The sequence below is a fragment of the Phragmites australis genome, chromosome 18, assembly GCF_958298935.1.
Source record: "Phragmites australis chromosome 18, lpPhrAust1.1, whole genome shotgun sequence".
Lineage (NCBI taxonomy): Eukaryota > Viridiplantae > Streptophyta > Magnoliopsida > Poales > Poaceae > Phragmites > Phragmites australis.
The window spans coordinates 13,518,995-13,526,105 of record NC_084938.1 but is presented as its reverse complement, the minus strand read 5'-3'; positions in this window follow the sequence as shown (position 1 = coordinate 13,526,105).

Below are 7,111 nucleotides of genomic sequence, written 5' to 3'. Positions count from 1 at the left end.
AGGTTGGTCTTGCCAAAGGAATGAGAAGGTTGTTAGGGTAGGAAAAAGACTAGTTGACTATGGTAAAGCACCAATCCAATTGAACTAACAGGGGGTCTTCTTGCATATTACTCCAAGTGAAGTTTCTTCCTTTGAGAGGTACCTCAATCAAATTCAATCTGCTAATGATCTCATTAAAGATAAGCATATCATTAATATTTTCTTCTGGTCTATTTCTATCCTGAACACTATGATAGAAATTGAAATCCCCGAAAATGATCCAATTTTCTTCATCCTGAATGTCCAAATTGGAAAGCCATTGGATGAAAGACATCCTAGCTTCTCCCTGACAAGGGCCATAGACAATGGTGAGGTACCAAGAGTTGGCATTGAGCACCGAGGTAAAAGAGATGGTAATAGCAAAGGATGCCAAAAAGGTTACATTCCCAACAAAGTGAGCATTGTTCCAGCCGACAAGGATACCTCCAGAAGCACCAGAAGGAGTAAAGTCAAACTTGTTGAATCTTTTAGGGGAAATCTTCTTCGTGAAAGCGATGTCAATTATCTCCCTTTTGGTTTCTTGTAGACAGAAGATAGAACAAGCACTTTCCTCAATTTTATGGCTCACCGCAATCCATGGTCCTCGTGATTCAAACCCCACACATTCCAGTTAAGGATATTCTAGTTTCTCTGATGTTGACTCATACATCACACTGATCCGATGATTTTGGGAGGCTGATAGAGAAAAGGACAACCATTAGGATAGGGCTGGATGATAGGATTAGAATGATTGGTCCAACTTGGGAACTTCGCAGGGCTTCTGCTCACAGGTATCGTCCTATGGAAGGAGTAGACACAATTCAACACAAAAAATAAAAAATAAAAAAAGCCTGTGAACCCAAGACCACTTAGGAAGAACCAAACTCCAGCAAACCACCATGGCATGATCCCTTGACTAAAGCATTGCTAGGGAAATCAAATCCATTTGGGAACCAGCTAACCTCAAGAGGGGCATGACACAGTAGGAATTGAAATAACACGACCCACTAACAAACTGATAGATTAGACATCATAGAGTATTCCAACAGTAGTTCTTCCAAAACACCACAAACAGAGCTAACTTAACCATAGTACGGTTAAAAAATTTGGCAAATATGGGATAATAGACACCCCAATGTTCCTACAAAAGTCAATTGTCATTATTAACAGTTAACTGGTCACCTGAGGGGTTGGGCCAAGCAAAATAAAATTAGAGCCCTCAGGCAATATTTGAGGGGTTGGGCCAAGCACACTTCTGGAATCTTGAAGAAAGAAAAGAAGCAGCTAGCCAATAAAATTGATGAACTCGATAAGAAGGCAGAAACAACACCCTTATCACCGAATGAGGTGGCTTTCAAACATTACCTCAATGAGAGGCTCGCACCTCTACTGCGAGAAGAAGAGCTCAAATGGTATCAGCGTGCCAAAGTGAAAGAGCTTCTTGAGGGTGACAATAATACCAAATATTTCCAATTGGTTGCGAGTGGTAAGCACCGGAAACAACGGATATACAAATTAGAGGATGAGAATGGGTCCCATATCAGGGAACCTGAACTCAAAAAGCATATCACCAAATATTACAAGAGTTTATTTGGTAAGCCAGAGCTTAATACTTTTGCTTTGGATGAATCTATTACAAATGACATACCCCAAGTGAGTGAGCAAGAAAATGCAATACTCACTACACCCTTCACTGAAGATGAGGTGCGACAAGCAATCTTCCAAATGGAGCATAATAAAGCTCCTGGGCCAGATGGCTTCCCGGCTGAATTTTACCAAGTTTTCTGGGAGGTGATCAAGGGTGAACTCATGAATTTGTTCGCTGATTTCCATCAAGGGCGATTAGCTATATACAGTCTTAATTTCGACGTTATAATGCTAATCCCGAAAAAAAGGGAAGCGCTGAAAATTCAAGAGTACCGACCTATTTGTCTGCTAAATGTCAGCTTTAAGATATTCACTAAAGTTGGCACTAACAGAATAGGTACTGTTGCGGAGAAAATTATAAGGCCCACACAGACCGCTTTTATGCCGGGCCGCAACATAATGGAGGGAGTAATAATTTTACATGAAACCGTCCATGAATTGCACAGAAAGAAGCAAAACAGCATAATATTGAAGATTGACTTTGAAAAAGCATATGATAAGATTAAATGGTCCTTCTTACAACAATCTCTACGAATGAAGGGTTTCTCGACACAATGGTGTGAATGGATCCAGAGTTTTGTTTCAGGGGGTCATGTTGGAATCAAGATAAATGATGACATTGGCCCCTATTTCCAAACAAATAAAGGACTGAGACAGGGAGGTCCCCTTTCCCCTATCCTTTTTAATATTGTAGCAGATATACTTGCAATATTAATATCAAGAGCCAAAAGTGATGGCCAAATAACAGGAGTGGTTCCTCATTTGGTAGATAATGGACTGTCAATTTTGCAATATGCAGATGACACTATCATTTTTATGGACTATAATATGAAACAGGCAAAGAATATGAAACTACTTCTATGTGTTTTCGAACAACTCTCGGGGTTGAAAATAAACTTCCATAAAAGTGAGTTGTTTTGTTATGGAGAAGCAAAGGAATGTGAAGAACAATATGCACAGTTATTTGGGTGTGATATTGGTACACATCCATTTAAATATCTTGGCATTCCAATGCATCATAGAAAGCTTTGAAATAGGGACTGGAAGGGGGTGGAGGAAAGATTTGAGCGTAAATTGAGCAGTTGGAAAGGGAAGATGATGTCAGCTGGGGGTAGATTAGTCCTCCTTAATTCAGTTTTGAGCAGCCTTCCAGTGTTTATGATGTCCTTCTTTGAGATCCCTCGTGGTGTCCTAAAGAGACTGGATTATTTACAATCTAGATTCTTTTGGCAAGGGGATAATCACAAAAAGAAATATCGATTAACTCGTTGGGACATAGAGGCCAACCAAAGGACCTGGGTGGTTTGGGAATTTCTAACCTCTCGGTCAAGAATATTTGCCTCCTCAGCAAATGGTTGTTCAAGCTCCTTAATGAGGACGGGTTATGGCACAAACTGCTCAGAAACAAGTATCTTGGTTCCAGGACACTCTCACAAGCGCAAGGCAAACCAGATGATTCTCATTTCTGGTCTGGCCTTATGAAGATTAAAAATGAGTTCCTAAAATGGGGTTCTTTTCAGGTACAGGATGGAAGCCAAACTCGGTTCTGGAATGATATCTGGCTGGGCAATAGTCCATTAAGCATGCAATTCCCAACTCTTTATAATGTTGTGCGGCATAAACAGGCCACAATCGCGGAAGTAATGCGTAGCACACCGCTCAACTTATCCTTCCGACGACCAATTGTGGGTGATAAACTAATTGAATGGCAAATGTTAACCTTACAATTAGTCCACATAAACCTCTCTAATGAGAAAGATACCTTCAGGTGGGCTCTTAATGGAAGTGGATTATTTACAGTCCAATCCATGTATAAGCATATGTTGCATCAACCCATTATGAACTCACACAAGTGGTTATGGCAGCTGAAACTCCCTTTAAAAATAAAGATTTTCCTATGGTATATAGGCCGTGGTGTTATTTTGACCAAAGATAATTTGGCAAAAAGAAATTTGGAGGGTAGCCTAAAATGTTGTTTTTGCAATCACAATGAAAGTATACAACACCTCTTTTTGGAATGTCCCATAGCTAATACCGTTTGGCACATTGTCACAATAGCCTTGGGAATAAAAAAACCAAGAAACATACATCATATTGTGGGCAATTGGTTACAGGAGTTGGGATCCAAGATAAAGAAAAGAATCTTGGTCGGGGTTATCGCTATTTTTTGGACTATCTGGTTTTATCGTAATGATATTGTGTTTAATAAAAAAACAAATATATCATTCATGCAGGCTATATTCAGGGGAACCTACTGGCTAAGGTTCTGGAGATTACTACAAAAGGAGGACCAAAGGGAAGATGTTTTGAAGGTGTGCCATACTCTGAAAGTGGTGGTAATGGACATCTTTGCAAAGCATGGGTGACGTTGTAGTTATAGAATACATGCATGACGTAATTTATCATGCTTTGCTTTCGTTTGGTTGCGGACTTTTAGCCAAAACTTTATAATAATGATGTTGGTTGTATCCATCACACATGCAAAAAGCCAGAATGATTTCCATTTTCTAAAAAACTGGTCACCTGAGGCTCCCTCCTTGTGAAGTTGCAGTTGCAGCTGTAGTTCCCTTGGCCTCAACAGCCCAAGTTGTGACACCTTCCTAGGAGGTATGCTGCATCTCTCTACTACCACTTGCTGCAAAATATCAACCAAGATTTCTGGGTAAGGATCTTGCCTCTCCTCTAGATCAGATAAGTCAGGGAACTTGACAGGACTAGTGAAAATAGAAGGAGGAGGGAAATTGTCACCCAGGTAATCAGAATAGACCGGGGCAATGGGGGATTGATAGTTCTTCTATTTCTACCAGAAACTGGAATGATGCATGAGATTTTTTTTTTACCTTTTGCCTTTTCCTCAATCTTCTTGCTCCTCCTAGTGGTTCCAATTAGCCTGGTAGCAGCATCAATAGAAAGATTACCCTTTGCGTTCTGCATCTGGTTGCCTTCATCCATGGACTTGCTGACACCCTCCTTCAACTGACGCTTTCTGCTGTAAGTCTTGTAAATGACCTTTTTTGCTTTCAGATCATATCTGCAGGGTTTTCCTTTATTTTGATGGTCCTTAGAACCCTCAAGAGGATAAGAAATGGGCTTGGAAGGGGAGGAAAGTTGTTCTTGTTCTAACTCTGTGATTGTTACCCTGTTGTTCCTGGTTGGAGTATGTAGGGGGTGAACAAGCCAAGGGGATTTGAGCTTCAGCATCTTTTATTTACCCTGAGGCTGGGAAGATGACTCTATGGTGTAGTGCACCACAGAAAAAGGTGAGGCAGAGGGAACTGGAGGTTGAGCCACCAAGCCGATGGTTGAGCTTCTGGGAAGGCTCTATCCAGAAGGTTCCTCAAGGCCTCAAACAAAAAAGGCCCTATCCATTCAGGTATTGTTCTTGTTGGTGAATTACTTACTCCTCAAATTGTTCTAGCTGTGAGAGAATATATAAATATCCTAGCTGTTTCTTGGCCATGGCCTGATACAAGTATATTCATCGAGGAGAATTTAGGGCTTAATTTAAGGGCAAAAATCAGCGCTTCTTGCTGTTTATGTATCAGTTCAAAAACAAATATTTGTTTCTGGCTGCTAGTACCGTGAAAGAATGGGGCAAATTAGGCCATCGTGGACGGGTGCTCACCGAGGAGCACATTCCAGGTCAGTTTTATACACGCGAACTACTCTAAACCGGTACAGATCTATGCATCAAACTCCAAAACACCAATACAACTAATCATCTATCTTTGCTTCTTGTGTCATATCCCGTGGACAAGAGGTGTGCGTAGAGGACCTCGTTCCACATGTCCGGCATGCCCAGTAGGCACCAGTGGCTGTAGTCTTACGGTGCGTCCGGCGGTGGCCCTCTGGTCTGAGCTCTGTCATGTGAATGATATTTAAGAAATGTGCCTTCCATTCGTGGCTCTTGGTACCTTTCACTGTCTTTACCATCATCGCATTGATGCTCGAGTGCTCTTCACCGGGGTGATCGTTAGTGGTCAGTGTGTCCCATGTGCCATTGCTACCATTTACAGTTGGAAAACATTATTGTACTCGGATCATATTAGTTAATGATCTCATTAAAGAGTCAAAATTGACAAAGTTAAGCATAACTGTAATACATTTTTTAAGAACTGCTATAACATCTTCCTTATGAACTAGTGTCGTAAATAGTAGCACACAGTTTGAAAAGAAGATAGATGAGAACAACTTCAAAGAAAAAGAAGTATTACATTCGTTCTTAAATAGATATTATTTTAAAATACGTGCAATTAAATTTAACCATCAGAACACATAAAATTGTTAGGATTCTATGCATGCAAATGACACGCTGTTAAAAATACTTTTATATAATCGATTATATGTTTATGGTAGACACTGCTTAAAAAAATTGGACGGCTCCTCCACCACCCATCGCATATCCATCCGTCCGTACCAACAACCTTATTGTCTCCACATGCAAAAGTTCCCCTCCCACCTCTCTCCCCGATCATGCGACTCATGCCTATCAAATCCTGCAATTTTCTTGCCATGGCCTCCTCTATGAGGTCTATTGATGCGCTCTCTCTCTCTCCCTCTCTCTCCAACAAGCTTTGCCAACGATCTGACCAAAGAACACGATCGATGACGAGTTCCCTCTCGCAAGCTCAAACTAAGTCTTCGACCTTGCAGGAGCCCCAACCATCATCAAACGTGGTTCAACGGAGGCCAACGAAGTTGCTGTGAAATACATCATGACGCCAACAAAATGGTGTTGCAATCGATGATTCAACTTGTTGCAATCGATGATTTGATATATTCTTGAAGTTGATTTGGTTTGTTGCATCCAGATGGAGATGGATATGTGTTTTGGATATTGCAGTAGCTTGTTTTAGATGTTGCATTCGTGGTTCAAAAATGTTGTGATTATAGTTTTTGAGAAACCAAGTTGAAATGTGCTTTGGTTTTCTTGTGATGAGTGATTGACATTGTCATTTCTTTGGTTTGATGATCTTCGGTTTTGCATGATCTTTGATGTGATTTGAATTAATTTGAGATTTCATTTGAGCATAATGATTATGGACTAATTGGAATTGGAGTTGGAGATATGCGTTTGCTTGTCTCATGATGTGCAGGTGATGGATGCAACTTGACGGTCGATAGTGGGATGATCGGGGCCAAGCGGAGTGCTTGGTGCCAGACAATCAAGGAGGCCAGTCAAGGGTGATCCTAGCTGAACACGAAGAGGTCAAGCAAAGCATTGAAGATGGATGAAGACGGCGTGTTGATAAAGTCAAGCGAAGGGAATGCCGGTGCAAGTGACAAGGCGGCCTGAAGGATCGGGAGTGGGAGAGACTTGCCGGCGGTCAGGATCGCATGACGGAGTACACACGTCGACATCGAAGCGCTTGCTTAAGGTGTAAGCAAGGCGGTGAGTCATGCTTTGAGAAGTGTGCAGGCGGCTTCGTAGTTTGATCTCAAAACC